The sequence below is a fragment of the Sturnira hondurensis genome, unplaced genomic scaffold, assembly GCF_014824575.4.
Source record: "Sturnira hondurensis isolate 20B ecotype Veracruz unplaced genomic scaffold, ASM1482457v3 Scaffold0023226, whole genome shotgun sequence".
In the NCBI taxonomy this organism is placed as follows: domain Eukaryota; kingdom Metazoa; phylum Chordata; class Mammalia; order Chiroptera; family Phyllostomidae; genus Sturnira; species Sturnira hondurensis.
This window is the reverse complement of record NW_028095857.1, coordinates 1,862,400-1,887,407: the sequence shown is the minus strand read 5'-3', so window position 1 is coordinate 1,887,407 and position 25,008 is coordinate 1,862,400. Positions and strand designations below refer to the sequence as shown.

At 36.3% G+C, this 25,008-nt stretch overlaps 1 pseudogene; it reads left to right on the top strand.

Moving 5' to 3' along the window:
• Positions 1-5,630: 5,630 nt before the first annotated feature.
• On the top strand, positions 5,631-6,572 carry LOC118980737 (heterogeneous nuclear ribonucleoprotein A1-like; annotated as a pseudogene).
• Positions 6,573-25,008: the final 18,436 nt, after the last annotated feature.

Sequence of the window (25,008 nt, the reverse complement as noted above, 5' to 3'; positions counted from 1 at the left end):
TTCACTCAGTCTTTGTTTAGACAACAATAGGAAATGAATGAAGTATTATCCAAACTGACAAGTTTAGTATTAACATTACTGCACAGACCAGATAGATCTAACCTATTTATGACATTTCCAAAAATCTAATAATCAATATTTACTGAATACTACTATAATGCTAAATGGAAAGGTTATTAAAAATTATAAGAACATTTATTATATTCACATTTATTAGACAATGTTTCAAGTACTACAGATACTATAATGAACATGTCTGGTGCAGGATCTGCCTCATGAAGCTTACATTCTGGTGAACACAAGAGAAAGAACAAATCCAGTAAATGCAAATTAAATAAGGCTATTAAAATTACAATAAATGCCAAAAAAGAAACCAACAAGGGTCCAGTATAAAGAATGGCAGAAACGTATGGGACACACTACATTAGATGGTCAGGGAAGAGCTTTCTAAGGAATATTTAAGCACATATTCTACATGTAAGGGACTCATATATTAATTTTCTACATCACACACATTGTAAAGAAGAATGATATTTTCTTTAGAAGCTTAATATGTTAAGAACTAGAAACTGTACTGAACAGATGAACATGAAAGCAACTACATTTATCAAGTGGTAATAATAATATTTAAGATATATGATGAATATATATTTTTTCATTCTTGAATTGAGAATGATTAAACTAGCATAATCATTAATTAGGCCATGATGTTACATATATTTCAGAAACATCAAGGTATTATAAATTTGAGGAAAATGATGTAATTATAATACAAGTTTTGGGTTTTTTTTAGGTGTCGTGTTCACCTGGAAACTTATTTTCAATTAATTTCAACAGAGTGCAAGTTAACTCATTTTCCTTCAGTGTTACCCAGGAGATTCTCTTCAAATGTAATATAAAGTTGAACGATAATGCTTATCAAGTTCTACCAAATGTTAGTTGATTTTTAAATGCTATAAGGTTATTTTATTTCTATAAACTTTTCATAAAATTTGAAAAATATTATAATGATTTTCAACCCTAGCAACAAAGATGTTTCCAAATTTGAGGACAGTCATTTTCTAATTGCTTGTTTTTTAAGAGTCAGAATTGGACTTTGGAATTCTCAGTCATCTTTTTTTTCTATAATGAAATGTAGTCATGGCACTTACTATTAGAAATTGCTTATAGGAGTTGGAGCTCAATGGATATTTCCATTAGGAAAGAGTAATTGGGAAGTTAACTGGGAGAGAGTGATTCGGAAGACTGTTGATACTCTTCATTTTACACACTTTTTTTACAAAAGTGTATTCAATGAGTAGACTATGAAGCTATGCAATTTTTGGTTGGGAGGACAAGTCTGGCCTACTCTAATGTAAGGCTGCTGTGCCATATACATAAAAATAGGGACAGAGTAATAATTGAAGAGTTAATAAAAATATAATAAAACAATGTCTTAACATACATAATTAAAAGAAGTTAACCACAAAGAGTATAACTCTGTATTAAATGTTTGCATGTACATTCCAAATAGTAACAAAAACAACTCCACAAAAAACAATAATAAACATACAAGATAAAAAAGAATATATAACCTTTAGATTTCTTAGGCCCATGAGTAGAGTCATTTTGTAATATGATAGGAAGAGCTCAGATAATTTTGGGATATTCTTACCCAAGGAATTATGCATGTCAGCTGTGTAGTCTTTTACTTCTAAATTATTCTGCCTGGAGATTAAAGGACCAAATCCAATGTCTCATAACCAAGGGGAAATATTCATAAGGAAACAGTATACAGCATGTTCTCTATGACAAATAAGGTGATTTGATTAGGCCACTTATTGAGGATAAAACGGTCCAAAGAAAAAAGGAGAAGCAATTGCCATAGGCTTTCAAAATTTTGGCTAACAATTTAGAATTAAGTACACATGTCTAGTTCACTATCTGGAAAGTAAAGCCATTCAATTTTCTAATGTCATATGATCTTCATAAAGCCATTAAACAATTTCAAAATATCAACTCTTGCCTTTAAATCCTCCCAGTTAGGATTTTATGAGTTTTTGGACATACATGTTTAAAACAAACTGATGACCAAAAAAAATTCAGAACCTGAGTGAGGTAAGAATGGCAAATTATGGTAGAAGAATGAATGAAATTCACACTAACCTCCTCCCACGACCAACCTGGAATTACAGATAAATTGTTGAGAAATCACCCAGAACAAACAACTGAACAATAACTAGAAAGAAGTGTTATAGCCTTGGATGAACAGAAGAATAAGCTTCGGCGCAACCTAGCTAGTAAGGAGTGTGGTGGAAACTTGAGAGGGCTGGCTGGGCACCACTGGCAGCAGTGCCAGAGGGATAACTAAGCAGCCCATTAGATCCCCCAGAGAGGCATGAAGTCTAAACCCTAAGCTGGGATCACCAGTATAGAGCATCAGAGACAAAAAAGTACACAGATAACAACCAAGAAGTTCCAGGGCTGCTCTCTGCCAGAGACAGATGGCTGGAGATGCAAAGATCTGTTCAAAGAGCCAATGCACAGATTTTCATTTACAGCCACTTACTCTGGGCTCCCGAAAAGGATGGGAAAGAATGAGATAGAGATGCCTGAGGAGAAACTGGGGATGGAATCTCTGGGGAGAGAACTGAGAGAATAAATGCTGCAATCCCAGTGCTGAATCATCCCCCGCCACAGCAGTGATTATGCTCAGGCAGACCACTCCCCTTTGAGCAGCAATAGCCTGAGAGAAAACAATAGCCCAAACCCCAGGAGAGATTCTGCCCCCTCCATATGGTGCTTAAGTCCAACTGATGAGTGCAGAGTGACTAGATTAACATCCTAAGTAGTAAGCCACAGACAGTAGTTCCCTGGAAGTCTTGAACAGCTGCCTAAGGTCAGGTGGGGTCAACATCTGACATCACCACAGGTGGAGCCAGAAAGAAAACACAGTGCACCTGCACAGTAGCATATTAGATGTGGTGAGCAGAGTGACCCTTAGTCAATCAGCTGGAGAAAAGGACTCACCAAAGAAAGACCCAACAACAATCAAAACACAATTACATTCACAGACCCAACATAAACAGCAAAAATGGCATCCTAAGAGCATCAAGTTCAGGAGATCAAGGAGACTGCACCATTGAATCTCATAGGCCTTCTAAAATAGAAGTTCATGCCACAAAGTCAGGGAGTCAAAGCAGATAAATTTAAGAAGCAGAAACAAGCAAGAAGACCCTCACAAAGAATGAAAACAAAACAAAACAAAGAAACACCCCCAACGGAAAAGAAAGGAGGAATTCTCAGAAAGAGTACTTAATGAAATAGAGGCAAGTCAACTATCAGATATTGAGTTCAAAACAATCATTATAAGGAAGATCAATGAGCTCAGTGAGAGTTACCAAAATATACAAGGAAGCTATGGGGAACTTACTGCAAACTATATCAATATGAAGAAGGACATAGAAATTATCAATAAGAGCAAGGAAGAAATGTGGAATACATTTCTGAAATGAACACAATGGAAGGAATCAAAATCAGGCTGTATGAAGCAGAGGATCAAATCAGCAAGCTATGACAAGGTAAAAAAAACAAAAACAAACAAAAAAAAAAACAAGAAACAACTCCCAGAAAGAGCAAGAAGAGGAAAAAATACTAAAAATGAATGATGAGGGGTTAAGGATAATGCAGGAAAGCATGAAACCTAAAAATATAGATAAAATAGGGATATCAGAAGGAGAAGAAGAGGAGGAAGGGATAGAAACCCTGTTTGAAAAATTAATGATGGAAAACTTCCCGAATTTGATGAGAGAAAAAGGCCACCCAAGTCCAGGAAGCATAGAGGATCTGAAATAAGAGGAGCCCAAAGAGGCCCACTCCAAGACACACCATACTCAAAATGGCAAAATTCAAAGAAAAGAGAGAATCTTAAAATCAGAAAGGCAGAAACAAGAAGTACCATACAAAGCAGCTCCATTAAGGCTAGCAGATGATTTCTCAACAGAAACACCACAAGCCAGAAGGGAATGGCAAGAAATATTCCAAGAAATGAAAAGCAGGAATTCCAGCTAAGATGGAGGCACAGGTAGAAAACCTTTCCTTTGTTACAAAGCCAACAGGAGGATAGCAACCAATCTAAAATCAATAAAAAACAAAAAGAACCAGAAAATCAAATTGCATGGAACCACAACAACCAAGAAATTATATAAAAAATCAACCAGACCAGTGAGGCAGTGGATCATGTAGGCTGACTCAGAAAAACTGGTTTGAGCAGGGTCCTGGGCAAGTGGAGGTTGCTGCAGCAAGGCAGCATACCGCATTGGATGGGCTGGCTGAAGGCAAAACTGAGACTTGCCTCCTTAAAACTTATCAGGTACACCAAGATGAAGAAATATGACCCAAGTGAAAAAAAAAAAAACAAGCAAAACCTCAGAAAGAGAACTAAATGATGAGAACATAGCTAATTTTTCTGATGCAGAGTTCAAAACACTAGTAATCAGGATGCTCAGAGAACTGACTGAGCTCAGTCACAAAAGAAGGGAACAAATGAAGGCTACCTAAAACGAAATAAAGTGAAGTATACAGGGAACCAACAGTGAAGGGAAGGAAACTGGGACTCAAATCAATGATCTGGAACAAAAGTAAAAAATAAACATCCAACCAGAACAGAATGAAGAAACAAGAATTCAAAAAAGTGCATAGTTTTAGGAAGCTCTGGGACAACTCTAAGCATTCCAATATATGAATCATAGGGGTGCCAGAAAGACAAGAACAACAAGAAATTTAAAGCTTATTTGAACAAAAAAAATGAAGGAAAATTTCCCCAATCAGGTGAAGGAAATAGATTTTTAGGAAGTCCAGGAAGCCCAGAGAGTCCCAAAGAAGTTGGACCCAAAGAGGAACCCAGCAAGTCACGTCATAATTAAGTTACCCGATATTAAAGATAAAGAAAGAATCCTAAAAACAGCAAGAGGAAAGGAGAGAGGTATCTACAAAGGAGTGCACATAAGACCATTGGCTGATTTTTCAAAAGAAGCCTTGCAGGCAAGAAGGGGCTGAAAAGAAGTATTCCAAGTCATGCAGGGCAAGGACCTACATTCAATATTACTCTATCCATCAAAGTTAACATTTACAATGAAAGGGAAGATAAAATGCTTCCCAGGTAAGGTCAAGTGAAAGGAATTCATCATCACTAAGTCCTTATTATATGAAATGTTAAAGAGACTTATCTAATAAATAGAAGATCAAAAACTATGAACAGTAAAGTGACAACAAACTCTCAACTATCAGAAGTGAACCTAAAAAAACTACCAAAAACCAAGCAAACAACTAGAACAGGAACAGAATCGTAGAAGTGGACATCACATGGAGGGTTCTCAGTGAGGAGGGGGAGGGAAAGAATGGGGGAATGTACAGGGAATAAGAAGCATAATTGGTAGGCATAAAATAGATGGAAGAGGTTAAGAATGTTATAGTAGTCCTTTCTGCCAGTGAATGCTGCTGAGTAAACATTATTTAAGTTCCCTCTCCTGCAGTCATCATGTCTAAGTCAGTCTCTCAAAAAGTGGGAACAACTATAAAAGCTTTTTATCGGAGATTTTAGCTTTGAAACAACAGATGAGAGTCTGAAGAGCCATATTGAGAAATGGGGAATGCTCACAGACTGTGTGGTGATGAAAGACCCAAACACCAAGCACCCCAGAGGCTTTGGGTTTGTAACCTATGCCACTGTGGAGGAGATGGGTGCAGCCATGTATGCAAGGCCACATGAGGTAGATGAAAGAGTTGTGGGACCAAAGAGGGCTGTCTCAATAGAAGATTCTCAAAGACTGGATGCCCACTTAACTATGAAAAATGTTTTTATCAGTGGTATTAAAGAAGACACTGAAGGACATCACTTAAGAGATTATTTTGAACAGTATGAGAAAATCAAAGTGATTGAAATCATGACTGGGTGACGCAGTGGCAAAAAGAGGCTTTACTTTTGTAACCTTTGATGACCGTGACTCTGTAGACAAGATTGTCATTGAGAAATACCATACTGCAAATGGCCACAACTGTGAAGTAAAGAAAGCCCTATCCAAGCAAGATATGGCTAGTGTTTCATCCAGCCAAGGAGGTTGAAGTCATTCTGGAAACTACAGAAATGGTCATGGAGGGGGTTTTGGTGGGAATGACAACTTTGGTCATGGAGAAAACTTCATCAGTCAAGGTGTCTTTGGTAGTAGCTGTGGTGGTGGTGGATATGGTAGCAATAGGAATGGCTATTATGGATTTGGTAATTTTGATGATTATGAAAGAGGTGGCCTGGTTAATCTGGAGGAAGCAGAGGCTGTGTAAGTGGTAGACAGGATTATGGAAACCAGGGTAGTGGCTATGGTAGGAGCAGCAGCTATGACAGCTATAACAGTGGAGAAAGTGGAGGCAGCATAAGTGGTGGTTGTAGAAGCAACTTTGAAGGTGGCAGAAGCTACAATAATTGTGGCAATTACAACAATAAATCTTCAAAATTTGGACTTAAGAAAAGAGAAAATTTTGGAGGCAGAAGCTCTGGCCCCTATGGTGGTGGAGGCCAACACTTTGCCAAACCATGAAACCAAAGTGTCTATGGCCATTCCAGTAGCAGCAGTAGTTATGGCAGTGGCAGAAGGTTTTAATTACTGCCAAAGCTTAGCAGGAGGGGAGAGCCAAAGAAGTGACAGAGAAGTTACAGGCTACCACAGATTTGTGAACTCAGCCAAGCACAGTGGTGGCAGGGCCTACCTGTTACAAAGATGTGTTTAAGGCAATATTCGTGGGAATGGCAAAAAACTCGATGGCTGTATTTGTGGCTAATTGTATAGCAGTTATTTAGTTTCTATTCTGTAGAAAAAGCAAATAATTCTAACAAAGGGTTTTAAAGGTAGTTTTTTTTGCTATCATGCTGGTCATTGTTAAGTGTAATAGTCTGATTATTATGTTGAATAAATGTGTCTTTTTTAAAAGAAAAGAGTGTTATAGAAAAAGGGGAAGTCAAAGAACTTAGGTGTACAACCTATGGACATGACCTATGTGGGAGGAAGGCTGGAGGGTTAGGGAGTGCAGGGCAGAGGGGGGATAAAGGGGAGACAAATTTGGAAAACTGTAACAGCATAATGAATAAAATATACTAAAAATAAAAATATAAAATATATTTCAAGGGAAAATGTAAATGGATTAAATGTTCTAGTCAAAAGATATAGGGTAATTGAATGGATAAGAAAAAATGATGCACATGTATGCTGCCTACAAGAGACCCACTGGAAAAAAAAAACACCTATAGAGACTGAAAGTGAAGGGTTGGAAAAAAATATTCCAAGCAAATGGACAGGAAAACGATCCAGTGTAGCAATACTTATATCAGACAAAATAGACTTTAAAACAAAACCTGGATAAAGACACACAGAAGGCTGCTTCATAATACTCAAGGGAAAATCCACGAAGACCTACATATTTTAAACATATGTGCACTTAGCATAGGAGCACCCAAATATATAAAGAAAATATCGGGGGACTTCAAGAAAGATATAGATAACAACACAATTACAGTAGGAGATTTTAACACCCCACCGTCAACAACGTATAGATCTTCCAAGCAAAATATCAATAAGGTTATTGTGAAATTGAATGATGCATTAGATCAAATGGACTTATCTGATATGTATATAAACTTTCATCCCAAAGAAACAAATGCACATTTATTTCAAATGCACATGGAATATTTTTAAAGATAGACTACATGATGGGGCTAAAACAAGCCTCAATAAATTCAAGAAAATTGAAATAACATCAGGTGTTTTATCTGACCACAAGGGCTTTAAACTAGCAACTAGCCTCAAGGAAAAAAATCTCAAAGACATTCAAATTCATGGAGACTGGATAGTATGCTATTAAACAATGAATGGCACCCTGGCTGGTATAGCTCAGTGTACTGAGCATGGACCTGTGAACCAAAGGGTTGCCAGTTCAATTCCCAGTCAGGGCACATGCCTGGGTTGCTGGCCAGGTGCCCAGTAAGGGGTGTGCAAAAGGCAACCACACATTGGTGTTTCTCTTCCTCTCTTTCTCCTTTCCTTCCCATCTTTCTAAAAATTAAAATTAACAAAATCTTTAAAAAATAATGAGTGGGTTAGAAATAAGGAATAGACTGACAGTAACAAGAGAAAAGGGAGAGTGATAAGGGGGAAAGGTTGTTAAAGAACATGTGTAAAGGACACATGTATAAGACCAAGGGTGGTAGGATCAAGGGTGGGAGGCAGATATGGCTGGGGCTGAGGGGAGTGGTGAGGGTAAAATGGAGATAACTGTACTTGAAAACAGTATAAATAAATAAATAAATAAATACGCACACATACATACATACATACATACATAAAGAGCAATATTATATATATGCAGCATGGTGCCATGTTTTATATATATTAATTTTTTAGTTAATCCATCAAAAGCACCATGCCAGTGCTACTCAAAATATTGTCTTTCGACTGGTATTGTAAGTGAGTATTTGGTAGCGGTTTGTGATGAAATAAATGTAGAAACTGAATTTATAAATTTCTACAACTATGTAGGCATTGTCACAAACAGCTAAGAAGGTACTTATCTTGTTCAATAGGGTATTGTTCAGCTCAGGTGTCCTTGAACTCAAGTGATGAGTCACATTTGATTCAAATTGTTTTGTACTCATGTGGTCATTAGGACCACATGGCAGCAGGTGATATCTAAATATCAATTCATCAACTTAAACCAAAATGTGCATAAAATATAAAATCTATTTTCTTCATGAAAAGGCAATTTTACTCTACTTTTACAGGTTAAAATTTTGGAACTGCTTATCAATAAATACTTAAAGGTGAATTTTAAAATAGCATTATTCATTTTGAGTAAAAGTTTAAAATGAACAACTTGAGCTTTCTGAAATTGCTTTAAAATATATTTTATTTTTGTCAATGTATTTATGTGAGATGTGTTCTCTACAGTGTTATTAAAACAAAACATAGAGTTATATACACATTATTTATTGTGAGTAGCATTGCCATCAATCCAGTTTAGATTATGTTAATTAGCCAGAAATAGACTCATTTGTCACAGTAAAACTTTAGATGTTGATATGTGTAGTGTTTTTCAAAGTGTGCATATAGGAATCTAATATGGAAAATCACTATTTCGCTCATGTAACAATTAATTGCCTGTAGTTATATTTTCAATGAGTAACACACAGGTTTATTTAATGAGGTAGTTTTAAAAATATTTTATTTATTTATTTTTAGAGAGGGGAAGTGAAAGGGAAAGTGAGAGAGAGAAACATCAATGTGTGGTTGCCTGTCATGCAATCTCCACTGTGGACCTGGTCTGTAACCCAGACATGTGCTGTTACTGGGAATCAAACCAGCAAACTTTTGGTTTGCAAGCTGGCACTCAATCCACAGAGCCCCACCAGCCAGAGCAGTAACATACAGTTTTTATAATTAATTTATTTTTCTTGTAATATTTGTTCTCATTATACATAAAATTAAAACATAATTTCATGTTTGTTGAATCTAATAAGATGTAGGCTTGTATTTTATTTAATTTTTACTAATTCATTGTTATTTTATTTTCTAAAATTATTAGTCAATGATGAATTAATTTTAAAAATATCGGATCCATTATCACAGTTTATCAAGTACTCCAAAAAAATTCAATGCATATAGCAAGTTTTCAGTAATAGAAAAAATGATGATGATCATGATTCCAACTCTCATTTGACTATAGTGGAGACCCATTATAGACAGAATGTAACTGTCATTATCTTTATATGTTAGATATGAAAGCTCATATTTACATAATTTAAATAACTGGTTCAGTGCCACATGACTACTAAGTGGTACAATCAAGAATCAGGCCTAGGTCCATCCGGTTTTCAAAGCCCATTTTCTCAGCTACTACCAGTATATTGCCTTCCCTTTATACACATACATACACATATAATGTCAAACTTACAGAACATTTTAAAAGTATGGAGGTACATAGAAAATAACATTTTTCTTCCTAAACCATTGTAAAGCAAGTTGCCAACGTGATGTCCCATCAACCCTAAAAATGTTATTGTTTATCTTCTACCATGAAGGGCTTTATCCTATGTAACCATAAGACAATGATAAAAATCAGGAAATTATCATTTAATATACCCCTACCATCTATTTTTTAGACTACCTAGTGAAGTCTTCTAAGGTTTCCCAATAATGGCCTTTAAAGCAAAAGGGTTCAATTCACAATTATGGTTTTCACTTGGCTACCATACCAATTTAATTTCTTTCCCTAGAAAAATTCCTCAAACTTTACTTTTATGACCTTCATAACTTGAAAGGTTTTAGGCCAATTATTTTGTAGAATAAACTTTTATTGCATTTATTTAAACTGCTGATGTTTCATTCTTCTCATTGAATTTTCTCAGGTGGTATATAATTTCAATCTGTCCCATGACAGATGGTGCTCACATTGATTATTCAATTAGGGTGGTACCTGTGGGGCTTCTTCACTGCAAAGGTAATCTTTTTACCTTTTGTAATTAACAATTACTTTGTGAAAAATATTTCAAATTCATGTAAATATTATGGTTCTTATCACACCATTGATTTATTCATTCATTAATATTTATTAGTATATACTTATTATTATCATTACTTATTCTTATTCTGATTTTTTTTCTTACTTAAACGTGGAAATGCAACAGAAACTACCTCCAGAGTACTTTTGACAGGACCCCATTGTTATTTAAGAATGGCCTTGCTTTCTGGAGAATAAAGTGTTCCAGTTTTATCTTGTACTTTCTGTTCCCCACTTTGGAATCAGCAATTTCTCTCCAAATGTCTTATTTGCTTTGAATTAAGAATTGTATTTAGAAGAAGTGGTGCTCTGGGCAATGGAGGTACTCAGTAATATCAGATTATCACTGCTCCCAGACCATTCAGTGGACAGAACATGAAGGCATGCACATTCATGTACATTTGAGAATACACACACATCTATATTTCTGTATCTGTGTGTATATTAAAACCATGAGTTCACACTGAACACTCCAATTGCAATCCAATAACATTGTGTTCTGGCTCTCTTCTTTTCCCTTTTTATAATATCCTTCCTCAGAAGGAAGAACCTGTTTTTTGTTATTCTTAGTGTAATAACTTATTTTATCAGCCCCTCTGAATGTGACAAATTCTCCATCCCCATTGCTACACATTTCCACATTCAGTTGCTCTCCTTACCCAAAATGCATTTCAAATTTACTCAATTTTGAATCTGCTAAAATGTCTAAAAAAAAAAAACACCTCATTTCAGTCAATCTTACTCCAATTGCCCTTTGCCAACTCACTGAGTTGCCCCTCCAACTGGATGATCTTTTCACCCCACTCTAGCTCTGACACCACACACTGAATCACTCCTCATGGGAAGACCTTTTCCACCTTGTTCAGGTTCGAACTTCTCAGAGATCCCTCACATGCAGATTTTCTTCTTACCTCTTTAGGCTCCTATGCCTTCCTCTCTACCACTACAGTGTTGTCCAATCAGGCTCACGCACTTAAATTTCTGTGCCTCATGTAGAGGATTTATAACTGAGTTGTTCAAGAAGAAGGAGAGGAAAGAGAAAAAATAGAAGGGATACAAGGAGTGAACAGAGAAAGAAAAAATAAAAGAAAAATGAAGAGTGTGATATTTTATCAAAATATCATAATCATATACTTTGCATAGTGTTTCCCTCAGTATTTCCAGTACCCCACCTGGTGCCATGCATAATTATTGCAATATTATTGAAAGTATTTCCTATGCTATATTTTGCATCCCATGACTATTTTATAACAGCTAGTTTGTACTGTTTTAATTCCTTTACCTTTTCTCCTGTCTCCCAATCCCTTTCCCTTCTGGCAACCAGCAGTTCAATCTCTGTCTCTATGAATGTGTCTCAATTTTGTCCATTTAGTTTGTTTTTTAGATTTTATGCATATGATTTTCTAACCAATAAGCTGTACACATGAAGACAATACAAAATAAAATATAAGAAGAGCTGACAAAACAGAAAGAAAGCTCATTGAAACCTGAATGTGATTGTACTATAAAGGTCATTTATCATATTTTTTGCCCTGGCTGGTATAGCTCAGTGGATTGAGCGCGGGCCTGTGAACCACACAAATGTGGTTCGATTCCTAGTCAGGGCACATGCCTGGGTTGCAGGTCAGTTCCCAGCAGGGGACTGACGAGAGGTAACCATACATTGATATTTCTCTCCTTCCCTCCCCCTCTAAAGATAAAAAAATATTTTTTAAAAGAAAACTTAAAAAATGTCATTTATCCTATTTTATACACTTAAAGATAACCATGCTTCTAGGAATGCATACTTGCTTTGAACTTGGAGAAACATATATTTCCAGAGAGACAGAGAAAGAGAGTGAGAGATTGAGGGTGTAATCATAGCTGTTATCAAAGTATAATAAGTAGTTAAGGAAAATGCCTGAATTCAAATCTAACCCCATCACCTGTTGGCTTCGTGCAAAAGTGGGCAAGAAAGTTGACTTCTTATGTTCTCATATCCTCATCACTTGAATGGGGATAATAAATAATACCTAATGCACAGAGCTTAAGAATTAAATGAAGTAATACAGACAATGTGAGAAATAAAATAAAAATATTACAACAAAATTATGAAATTTGTGAACAATATAAGCACATATATTCCATAACCACTTTTTCACAAATTACAAACACACTGTTTCATTATGAAATTATTTTCCCGAAGTGAAGGACAGCTTTTTTTTAATTGTTGACACTATTAGAGATGGCCCCCATTTTCCAATATTGCCCACTTCAGCCCAACCCCCCTTTCTTGGCCTTCACCACACTAACATCTGTGTCCATGGGCTATGCATACATAATCTTTGACTAAGCTCCTCACCTTCTTTTATCCAGTCCCTGCCATGCCTTTGTCTCTGAGATCTGTATGCCTGTGTCATGTATCTTTGCCCCTGGTTCTTTTTTGTTCATCTGTTTATTTTGCTCATCAGATCCTGCACATAAGTGATATCATATGGTATTTTTCTTTCTCTGACTGGCATTTATGCTTAGCATAATAATCTCCAGTTCTGATTTGGGAATATGGTGGCAAGGTAGGTGAAAGTGGAGCCCAGTTTGCCCTGTGCCCAGCTGGAACACCTAGCTGATCTTCTGAAGAACAGAGTGAACAGCCAAAAGAATCCCAGCTTATATGAAATTTGGAGGCAAAAAATTGCAAAGGACATTGAAAAACAGATGGTGAGGAGATTTGGCTAGAGTGGTAAGGTCCCTAGGATCTGCACAGGGACCAAAACTGCTGCAGCCCCCAGCCTGGTGCCTACCCCAGGATACAGGGAGGAGATTACCAGCTCCATTTCCTACCAGAGCAGCTATAGCAGCCCAGCACCAGGAAAGACCTAGATGCCGGAAGTCACTGGGGGAATAGGGAGGAAGTGGGAGTCACACAGAGGCGGTACACATCTGCTGGGACTGAGGGTCCCAGCACCAGAGAAATTGGGATGCTGGGAAACACCTGAAGATGGTAGGAGTTGGGCTGTGTCAGACCCTGACTCAGATAGTCTTGGAATGATTGGAAAGTTGGGCTGTGTGAAAAGCTCTGTGCTTATTAAGAACAGAAGGTAGCTGCTTTGTATGGAACTGTCCAGCAGCAGATGACTCACCACAAGGGTGATTTCAGCTGCATGCCCCAAAGACTTTGTAGCTGAGCAAAACCACATATACCCAGCTTGTCTCAGGCTCTACACTGGAAATTGACTCATGCTGTTAGCAGCTGAGTGGCAGATTTGAGCCTGGAACCTCACAGAGGAACGGGGCCAGAGGCCAGGAAACTGTGAGTATTGCAACCCAGACATGGTCTCTATCCTCTCAAAACCATAGGAAGGGAGAAAAGCAAAATCCAGCCCCCGTCTTCCTGTTGCATCTAGGAAGACCAGCAGAATTCACTGAACAGGTTTAAAATCAGCAGGAGGCTTAATATTATTTTTTCTTTTTGGATTGTCTCTCCTTTTTTTCTTCCTCCAAGTGAGATAATAAGAAGGGGAATTAGAAAAGGTCCAGAAAAGATAAAAAGGGGAACACAAGGCTAACCCCCAAAACTGAGAAAATGAGACAAATGTCACTTTGTTTTCCCATAGAGCTGGCATATTTATTGATTATTTGTTTTATTATAATCTTGTCATTATTTTTGCCACTTTTCTTAGTATTTTTTAATTTATTTTCCTTATGTTTAGTGTTCCTTGTTTTATTTATCTGTTTAATTGCACTGCTTGACTGATTTTTCTTCTTCTCTTTATTGTATTTTAATTTTCCTCCTTTTACTTCATCCATGTTCCGATAGGACACAACTCTTGATCCAGTACTTTCTATTCTGGTTATCCAAATCATATATTTCTTGTCATACTATTGTTGTTCCAGTACTATTGTATAAGTAATTGTAGTCCCATACAATTGTACATACTATATAGCAAGCCTCCATGATTTTAGCCCACTTCACTTTAATTCTGAACATTATTATTGTTGCAGTTAACTCTATTCTTTCACATACTACATCTACTTTCTATAATTTGATCTCAGTATATCTCATCATCTAACCTTGCACAAGCACTCTGTTTACTAGATTCAGCTCACAGTCATCCTCCCCTCTAACAAGTCTTATCTCTTTTTCACCTTTTATAAAAAGTGGCTCATTGGGTGAAATATCACAGTTAACTCTATACTTATCCAAAGAACCTCCTATCTCTTTACTACTTGCTGGTACTTTAAATCCAATGAAATACTCTTCCTTTGTCTAAAACAATTTTACCTAACCCCTGCCAATGATCACATACAATAATAGGTGGGAGCTGAAAACATCATTATACCTGCTGCAGGAGAAAAACCACCAACAAATGAACCATCAAAAAGTAAAACAAAACAAAACAAGTACAACAAGACAGCACACATGAACAGAAGAAAGGGGAAAACCTAGAGTGTCCAAACTAGGAGAACAAAGAGACCACACCACTGAATCCCATATAATTCCTACCATAGAAGTTCACCCTGCAAAGACAGCTAGCAAAGTGAAACATCAGGAAGTATAGAAATAAACAAAAGGAGTCACCTAAAATGGGGAGACAAAAATAACATGCAATCAAAAGAACTGAAAGACTCCCCACTAAAAGGGTTATAAGAAATGAAGGTAACCAAACTATCAGATGTAGAATTCAAAATAATGGCTATAAAGATGTTCAAGGAATTCACAGACAACTGCAAGGAATTGAGTGAGAAGGACATCAGCATGAAAAAGAGAATAGAGGGTATAAAAACAGGAAAAATGAACAATAAAATCACAAAAATAAAAAAGACAATGGAAGAAATCACAAGCAGGTTTCATGAAGAAGAGGATTGAATTAGCAAGTTGGAGGACAAGCTAAATAGAGCAAGAAAAGGAAAAGAAACTGAGAAGAAATGAATAGGTGGCAAGGGAGCTGCAAGACCACATGAAACATAATAATATCCATATAATGAGGATACCAGAAGGAGAAGAAGAAAAACTCTTAGGGTTAGAAAAACCCTTTGAAAAAGTAATGATGGAAAAGTTCCCTAAATGATGAGAGAAAAAAGCCATACGAATCCAGGAGACACTGAGACTTCCAATCAAGAGAATCCAAAGAGGCCCACTTCAAGACATACCATAATTAAAATGGCAAAATTCCAAGCCAAAGAGAGAATCTTAAAGGCAGCAAGGGAGAAAAAGGAAGTAACATACAAGGGAGCCAAGATAAGTTTAGTGACTAACTTTTCAATGGAAACGCTCCAAGCAGGAAGATAATGGTAAGAAATATTCCAAGTAATGAACACCAGAGGGCTGCAACCAAGAGTATTCTACCCAGCAAGGCTCGCAATAAAAATGAAAAGCCAAATAAGGAGCTTCCCAGACAAATATGTCTAAAAGAATACATCTCCACCAAACCACCTCTGCAAGAGATGCTAAAGGAACTACTTTAAGGAAGGAAAGGAAGAGATATAGAGAGAGGAACACAGGTATGAAAATGGCAATGAATAGGTACCTATCAATAAAACCCTAAATGTAAATGGATTAAATACTCCAATCAAAAGACATAGAATAGCTGAATGGATAAGAAAGCATGACCCACATATATGCTGCCTACATGAGACCCACTTCAAGACAAAAGGCCTAGACAGACTAAAAGTGGTGGGCTGGAAATAAATATTCCAAATGGATAGGAAAAAAAAGCCAAGATAGCAATACTAATACAGACAATACAGACCTCAAAAAAAGAACCATAAAGAGAAACCCAGAAGATCACTTCAAAATACCCAAGAGAAGAGTCCATCAGCAAGAAATAAACATTGTAAATGTATATGCAACCAATATAGGAACACTAAAATACATAAAGAAAATCTTAGAGTACTTCAGAAAGATATTGCCAGAAACACAATTATAGTAGGGGATTTCAACATCCCACTGTCAAAAATAGAGATATCTTCTGAACAAAATATCAACAAAAATATTGTAGCATTGAACAATGTCCTAGATGAAGTGAACTTAACTGATATATATGTGTGTGTGTGTGTGTGTGTGTGTGTGTGTGTGTAGTAATTCATTCCAAAGAAGCAAAATATACATTCTTTTGAAATGCACATAGAACATTTTCAAAGACAGACCACATAATAAGACACAAAATAATCCTCAACAAATTCAAAAAATTTGAAATTATATCAAGCATTTTCTCTGACCACAATGGACTGAAACTAGAAACCAACTTCAAGGAAAAGAAAGAAAAACACTCAAACTAATGGGATGTGAATAGCATGCTACTAAACAATGAATGGGTCAAGAATGATCAAGGAAAACATAAAAAAGTTTCTGGAAGCAAATGAAAATGAACTCACAACAACCCAAAACTTATGGGTTCATAAGGACAGCAAAGGCAGTCCTCAGAAGTAAGTTCATAGCAATATAGGCCTGCCTATAAAAGATAGAAACATTTCATATAAACAGCCTAACCTTACACCTACAAGAATTCCAAGAACAACAACAAAGACAGCTCAGAACAACTAGAAGACAGGAAATAACCAAGATCAAAGCAGAATTAAACAACATAGATTCAAATACCACAATTCTAAAGATGAATAAACCAAGGAGCTTGTTCTGCAAAAAGGCTGACAAAATTGACAAGCTTTTCAGCAAACTCAAGAAAAAAGAGAGAGGACCAAAATAAATGCAATCTGAGATGAAAGAGAATAGAATACAAATAATACCACACAACTGCAAAAATTGTAAGAAATTACTAAGAAGAACTCTATGCCAAGAAATTTGAAAACCTAGGTGAAATGGACAAATTTCTAGAAAAATGTGATCTTGCAAAACTCAATGAAGAAGAAGCAGAAAGCATGAACAGACCAATAACATCTGACAAAATTGAAGCAGTAATAAAAAAATTCCTGACACACAAAAGCCTTGGACCAGATGGTTCCACAGGAGAATTCCACAAAGCATTTAGAGAAGAGCTAACCCCTATTCTTCACAGACTATTCCAAAAAATCTAAGATGTAAGACTTCCAAATTGTTTTTAGGAAGCTAGCATCATGCTGTTCTTAAAACCAGATAAAAACACAACAAGGAAAGAAAATTTTAGGCCAACATTGCTGATGAACATGGACACTAAAATGTTCAACAAAATATTGGCAAACCACATCTAGGAATACATTAAAAAGATCATACATCATGATCAAGCAACATTTATTCCAAGGATGCAAGAATAGTACAGTATTTACAAATCAATGAATGCAATACATCACAGCAACAAAAGACAGAAATCACATGTACATATGAATAGATGCAGAAAAAGCATTTGATAAGGTACAGCAACCCATTTTTTATAAAGACCCTCAACAAAGTGTGATTAGAGGGAACACTTCTCAATATAATAAAGGCCATATACAAGATACCTATAACCAACATCATACTCAATGGGCAAAAACTAAAAACCTTTCCACTAAGATCAAGAAAAAGACAAGGTTGTCCACTTTCACCACTTCTATTAAACACAATATTGGAAATCCTAGCTACAGCAATCATACAAGAAAATAAAATAAATGGCACACAAGTTGGATAAGAGGAAACAAAACTGTCAGTGTTTGTAGATGCCATGATTGTGTACATAGAAAATTCTATTGACTGCACAAATAAACTGCTGAACCTAATAAATGAATTTGGCAAAATGTAGGGACAGAAAGTCAATACTCAGAAATCAAAGGCACTTTTGTATACCAGCAATGAAACATTAGAAATAGAAATCAGGGAAAAATCTATTTGATATAGCAACAACAAAAAAAATTAATAAAATACCTAGGAATAAACCTAACTAAGGAGGTAAAAGACCTGTATACGGAAAACTACATAACACTGAAGAAAGAAATCAAGGAAGACACAAACAAATGAAAACACATACCATGTTCATGGATTGGAATAATTAACATAATCAAAATGTCCATAGTACCCAAAATCATTTATAGATTCAATGCAATACCTATTAAAGTACTAATGGCATGTTTCATAGATATAGAACAAGCATTTCAAAAATTTGTGTGGAACCATAAATGGCCACAAATAGCTACAGCTATTTTGAGAAAGAAGACCAAAGTAGGATGGATCACAATACCTGATATCAAACTGTATTACAAGGCCACTGTAATCAAAACACCTTGGTACTCTCATAAGAACAGACACATGGGCCAATGTAATAGAACCCAAAGCCCAGAAATAAACCCAAGTCTCTATAGTCACTTAATATTCTACAAGAGTGGCAGTAGCATAATTAGAGTAAAAATAGCCTATTCAACAAATGGTGTTGGAAGACCTAGACAGCTCCATGCAAAAACATGAAACTTCATCACCAACTTACACCGGACACAAAAATAAATTCCAGGTGGATAAAAGATTTAAATATAAGCCATGACACAATTAAAATCCTAAAGAAAAACATAGGCAGGAAAATCTTAGATATTCCATGCAGCACTATTTTCAATGATGTGTTCCCTATAGCAAGGGCCATAAAGGAAAGAATAAACAAATGAGATCTCATCAAAATAAAACGTTTCTGCACAGCTAAAGAATACAACATTAAAATGAAAAGTGAACCAACTGTATGGGAAAAACATATTTGCTGGTCATACTTCAGACAAGGATTTGATCTCTGAAATATAGAAGGAACTCACAGGACTTCACTCTTAGAAGACAAGCAACGCAATTAAAAAATGGTCAATGGACTTGAACAGATACTTCTCCATGGAGGACATACAGAGGATCCAAAGGCATATGAAAAGATGCTCAGTATTGGTATACATCAGAGAGATGCAAATTAAAACTACAATGAGATACCACTTCACACCATTGAGAATGGCCACCATAAGCAAAACAAGAAACAATAAGTTTTGGAGAGGTTGTTGTGAAAAGGGAAGTCTAGTGCACTGCTGGTGGGCCTGCAGACTGGCACAACCAGTATGGACAACAGTATGGCATTTCCTCAGAAAACTTAAAATGGAACTGCTTTTGACCTGGCAATTCCTCTTCTAGGATTATACACTAAGGACTCTGAAACACCAATCCAAAAGAACTTATGCACCCCAATGTTCATAACAACATAATTTACAATAGCCAAGTGCTAGAAGCAACCTAGGTGCCCATCAGTAAATGAATGGATAAAAAAAAAACTATGGTACATTTACAGAATGGGATTCTATGCAGCAGAGAAAAAGAAGGAGATCCTATCCTTAGTTACAGCATGGATGGAACTGGAGAGCATTATGGTAAGTGAAATATGCCAGGCAGCAAAAGACAAATACCATATGATCTCACCTTCAACAATAACCTAACCAAGAAATCAAACAGGCAACAACATATAGCCATAGACACTGAAATTGTGAACAGGCTGACAGTGACCAGCAGGGAGAGGGGAGGGAATAATGGGGGAAAAGGGCGAAAGATTTACAAAACAATTTTAAAGGACACATGAACAACAACAAGGGTGGGGTGAAAAAAGGGGAGGGATGTGGGGACGGCTGCAGTGGTGGGCAGCAGTAGGGAGAAAAGACAGAAAACTGTACCTGAACAACAATTTAAAGAAGGACCAAAAATTTAAAAAATATATATTTATTCAAAAAAAGAATCTCCTGTTTTGCCCATGTTGTTGCAAAGAGTAAAATTTCCTTCCTTTTTACTGTCATGTTGTATTCTATCGTGCAAGTGTACCAGAGCCTTCTTACCCATTCATCTACTGACTGGCACTTGGGGTAATTTGAGGTTTTAGCTTTTGTAAATAATGCTGCTATTAATATAAGAGTACATATATTCTTTTTGATGGGTATTTAGGCATTCTTAGAGTATATATTCCCAGAAGTGGAATTGCTGGGTCAAAAGGACGTTCCATTTCTATCTTTTTGGGGAAACTGTATACTGTTTTCCAGAGTGACTGCACCCGTCTGCATTCTTAACAACTGTGTACAATGGTCCACTTTATCTACATCCTGCTAACACTTGTTGTTTGTTAAATTATTGATGGTTGCAATTCTGACAGGTTTCAGGTGAAATATCATTGTGCTTTTAATTTGCAACGTTCTGATGAATACAAAAAGAAAAGTCTATTTGTCATCTGTATGTCCTCATGGGAGAAGTGTCTATTCAGTTATCCCCCCCCCCCATTTTGAAGGATTTTTATTTACTTACTTTTAGAGATGAGAAGGGAGAGACAGAAAGAGAGGCAAACATCAATGTGTGGTTTTCTCTCATGTTCCCCCTACTAGGGACCTGCTCCAAAACCCAGGCTTGTGCCTTAGACTGGGAATCAAACTGGCATCTCTTTGTTCCACAGGCCAGTTTTGGCTGTTTTTATTTGAATAGTTGTCTTCCTTGTTGAGTTGTATAAGTTCTTATATATTTTTGAAATTAATACCTTATCAGATGTATCACTGAAAACTATGTTCTCCCATACAGTGGGCTCCTCTTTCATTTTGTAGATGGTTTCTTGTGCTGTACAGCTTTTCATTTTGATGTAGTATTATTTGTTTATTTTATCTTATGTTTCCCTTGACCTAGGAAATATATTGGCAAAAATGTTACATGAGATGCCTGATATTTTGCTGTCTATGTTTTCTTCTAAGATTTTTTTAAAAGATTTTATTTATTCATTTATCTTTAGAGGGGAAAGAGAGAGGTAGAGAAACATCAATGTATGGTTGCCTTTTGTGCATCCTCTGCTGGTAGTTAGCCTGCAAGGAACCGGCCTGCAACCCAGGCATGTGCCCTGACTGGGAATCCAACCGCGATCGTCTGGTTCGCAGGCCCGCACTCAATCCACTGAGCTACGCCAGCCAGGGCTTCTTCTAAGATTTTAAAGGATTGGTTTGAAGTATTCAAAGTAATGAAAAAAAAGGTTCAGAAGCCAAGATTACTATTTCTAGGAAAGCTATCATTTAAAATTGAAGGCAAAATAAAAAGTTTACCAGACAAAAATGGGTAAAGGAGTTTATTACAACAAAACAATCATTGCAAGGAATGTTAAAGGGAAGGCTTTAAAAACTATATATATATAAAGAGAGGAACATAAGTTTAAAAACAATAAGTAAATACCTATCAATAATAACCACAAATGTAAATAAATTAAATGCTTCAATTAAAAGACAGAGTAGCTTAATGGATAAGAAATCATGACCCACACATATGTTGCCTACAAGAGACTCACCACAGAATAAAAGATTCACACAGGTTGAAAGTGAAAGGATGGAGGAACATATTTCATGCAAGTGGAAAAGTAAAAAGAAAGCTTGGGTAGCAATACTTAAGAAGTCTGTCCAGAAAATGTCCAACCATTGTTAATATGATGAGAACCATTTGCATGACATTGATGTAACCTGGAATACAAGGAAATTGGACTGGAATGTGCAAGTGGGAACAACGATGCCTTCACTATACTAGTCAGTGGAAATGGTAGACACCAGTTAGCATGTGACCTGCATGGTTGTTGCATTTAAAATGACTGAGTGAGTAGAGCGAAGAATTCACATCAAATTTTGAGTGAAGTTTGAACATTTCTTTAAGGAAAGTATTTGGATGATTCAGCAGACCAAAGCTATAGACAACTAGTGATTGGAAGCTTCATCATGACAACATGTCTGCTCAAGCATCACATATCACGCAGTTTTTTAGTGAAAAATCAAATCACCTAGGCGGTTCAGCCCAACTACAGGCATGATTTAGTGCCCTGTGATATCTTGCTTTTACAAAAACTAAAAGCACTTTTGAAAGAGAACAGATTTCAGACCATCAGTGATATTCAGGAAAATATGACAGGGCAGGTGATGGCAATTGGGACTGTATGAGGTCCCAATGGACCTTCTTTGAAGGAGACTCAGACATTATTGTCTTATGTACAATGATTCTTGTATCTTCTTCAGTATATGCCTCCATTTTGCATATTACATGGCAGGATACTTTCTGGACATACCTCATATATCTTATAAAATAGACATCAGGAGGGAGAAGATGGTGCCAAGTAGGTGGATGCTGAATCCACTTGCTCTGGGCCTCAACTCTTCTTATCTTCTGATCAACTCTGCCGATCTTCTGACAAATAACCTAAACAATAAACATAATCTTGGCTAAAATAAAAATTTTAAAACCATTTTAGATTTATTTTTATTATTTTTTAGAGGGGAAGGGAAAGAGAGAAGGAAAGAAACATCAATGTAAGGTTGCCTCTCGTGAGTCCTCCACTGGTAACCAGCCTGCAACCCAGGCATGTGCCATGACTGGGAATTGAACCATGATCATGTGGTCCACAGGTTCATGCTCAATATCTTGCTTGAAGCAAGATAAGGAGTACAGAAGACAATTCACAATGTGTATCAGCTCACATTCTTTTGCCCTTTTTATAATATTATTATGTTCTTCCCACTTTTATGAATTCATGTTCTTTGGATGGATATTGTAGTTTTTCCTGCTTTTCTTTAATTTTATTCCTATTTTTTATTTCAAATCTCATAGGTTACTCTCCCCCTGTCTGACTCTATTTTGCCTTCTTCCTTCCCTTGCTTATTTGAGTTTAGGATTTTATTTTTCCCTTTCTTAACCTGGATTCTATTCCTTATTCTTACTGTTTCTCCTCCCTCTATCCTTTCAAAAATATTTTCTTTACTGTAGACATCTCATATTCTCCTTTCTCTTATAATGTTCTTATTCTCTGTTTACCTTTATTAATCGTGTCTAATCTGTAGTTGTTGTTGACCCTGTTGTGGTTTTTCTTCAAATTTTTTCCTGTTGGTTCACTGTTTCTTTTTTAATTTCAAACTTCATATTATACTCTTCCCTTTTCTTAATCAATTTCACCATCTCCCTTCCTTTTTTTACTTACATTTAAACTTTTATTTTCTCTCTTTTTTTTTCACCTTGTTTCTATTGCCTACTCTTATTATTTCTCCTCGTGTTTCCTTCTCAAAATCACATTATTTCCTTTAGTGAATTAATATAATTTTTTCTTATAATATACTTAATCTACTTCTACATTTATTAATCTTTGTATATCTGTTGTTGATATTGCTGATGTGGTAGGAGGCAATGTGGTGGTGTGGGTTTGGTTTTCTGGGTATATTTGCTTTGTTCAGCCAGCACCTGTGTCACAGCATGCAAGACATGTTGAGGATTGTGACTCTCAGTCAGCTAGCTAGAGGGGAGAAACCACCAATGAGTGAGTCAGCAATAACCAAAACCCATGTACAACAAAAGAACCCACATAAACATGCCTAGAGCATCCAACTCAATAGATAAAATAGACTGAGCCACAGAGTCTCACAGAACCCATACCACAGAAGGCCAGCCTACTAAGGCACAGAGTCAAACAGATAAATTTAATATGCAGAAACAAACAAAAAAGTCATATAAAATCGGGAGAGTAAGACACAAGCCCCGATCTAAAAAGAGGAGGAATCTACAGAAACTCTGTTAAATGGATTTGAGGCAAACAGTCTCTCATAGACAGAGTTCAAAGTAATGGGTATAAGTATGTTCAGGTAACTCAGTGAGAATTATACGGAATTTTGTGGGAACACAATCAGAATGAAAAAGGACATAGAAACTATGAATAAGAGACAAGGGAAGATGAAGAATACAATATCTGAAATGAGTAATACACTAGAAGGAATTAAATCAGACTAGATGAAGCAGAGGATTGAATCAGTGAGTTGGAAGACAAGTTAGAAAAACAAAGATGCTATCAGAGCAACAAAGGGAACAAAAGGGCTCAAAAAGAAAGAAGATAGTTTATGGAAGGACATGAAAAATATCAATATTTGCATCATAAGGGTATCAGAAAGAGTAGAAAAGAAAAAAGGGATAGAAATTCTCCTTGAAAAAGTAATGACAAAAAACATCCCTAACTTAGTGGAGGAAAAGGTCACAAAAGTCTTGGAATCAGAAAAGGTCTCAATCAAGATAAACCCAAACAGGCCCACTCCAAGATACAGCATAATTGAAATGGAAAACTTTAAAGACAAAGGGAGAATTTGAAATCATTTTATTTGTTTATTTTTAGAGAGAGGGGAAGGAAGAAAGAAAGAGAGGGAGAGAAACATCAACATGAGATTGACTATGTCATGTACCCCTACTGGGGAGTGGCCCACAACCCAGGCATGTGCCCCGACTGGGAATCAGTATGATAACACTTTGATGATCAGGCCAGCACTCAATCTACTGAGCCACACCAGCCAGGGTGACAAAGGGAAAATATTAAGTACATCAAGGAAGAAACAGTTAGTAATATACAAGAGAGCTTCAATAAAGCCATCAGCTTATTTCTCAACAGAAATACTGCAAGCAAGAAGGGACCAATGTGAAATATTTCAAGTATTGTAAAACAATGACCTTCAACTAAGACTATCTAAGAGCTAGGCTCTCACTTAAAATAGAAGGCA